Source organism: Echinops telfairi, unplaced genomic scaffold, assembly GCF_000313985.2.
Source record: "Echinops telfairi isolate 266 unplaced genomic scaffold, ASM31398v2 ScPeMD7_7420;HRSCAF=8458, whole genome shotgun sequence".
Lineage (NCBI taxonomy): Eukaryota > Metazoa > Chordata > Mammalia > Afrosoricida > Tenrecidae > Echinops > Echinops telfairi.
In genome coordinates, this window is record NW_022111320.1 from 3,977,258 (window position 1) to 3,978,518 (window position 1,261).

Below are 1,261 nucleotides of genomic sequence, written 5' to 3' on the forward strand. Positions count from 1 at the left end.
ATTTAGGACACTTAGCATTGATTGTCAGTGGTATGCTTTTAAAACATACATGTATGAATAAAATAACAGTGAGGGAAACATGACTATAGACTGTCATGCTATTGTATCAAACGCAAATTTGAAGTCAGATTTTGTTGTATTCACTATCATAGCTTATGTGCACGAAACTTTAAGTAGTTTGTATTTTGCTATTCTAAATCTTCAAATTTAGATAAAATATTATGTGTGTACTCATTGCCTCTTTGCAGTTGTAGTCAAATCCCTAGTCTTTTGTTTAACTTTCAATTCAAGGATGATGTGAAGTTGATCATATTTAAGTGTGTTCTCACACGTGTGTGCATGTGTGCACAGTCAAATGGTGATAGAACATAAAATATTTTAAACTTGTCTATATAAGTAAGACTGAATCTTTAAGTTGTTATCTTTGTTAATAATCTACCTTATGCAGAGAAAATTATAATTAAAAACCTTTTTTGTGCTGGTTTATTTCTTTATTTTCAATACTTCAGTCACTACCCTGGCTATGTAGTTTCACAACCTTGAAATTTTTGCCTTTGACTCCTTTCACCTAAATATAATGCTTCCTGTTTGGAATTGTTTGTTTTAATTTGTCACTTTCTTGTCTTTCCTACTGACATCTCTTTAGTCTGGGTGGCAAACAGTTCACTCAGAGGTTATTGGAAGGATGACAAGGACTAGCAGGAAGGTTCTAATCCTACTGCCACCACTTAACCAGTTCTTATTTAGCTGGAGCAATTATTTTTGTATATATTATGACAGATGTGTTTTTTCCCAGTCCACTACTGTTCCTTACACCCTTTAGTATTCCACGTCAGGGTTTCAAAAAGTTGTAGAAAATGGAATTAAAAAGTAGTGGAATTTTTTCCACAAACTTTTTGAAGTCCCCTTGTATTGAACTTCTCTGTACTATAATTTCGTTATCTGTAAATGGGGAAGATAATAAATATTTGTAGGATTTTTGTGAAGATTAATATTATAACACATTAAATACCTAGCCTGGCAAAGGGCACCCACTAGTTCATTTCCATATTGCTTCTTCTGGCACCACTGCTGGATGATTCAGAGAGCCCTAGTGGTCCAACGGTACAGCATTTAAAGGATGGCAACTCGAAGAACGGAATTCAAGCCTACCTAGTAGCTCCGTGGGAGAAAGACCTGATCATCGGCTCCCATGAACTTGGCAGCATAGAAAACCCTGTGAGACAGTTCTCTTACATGGAGTTGCTCATAAGTTGAAGTC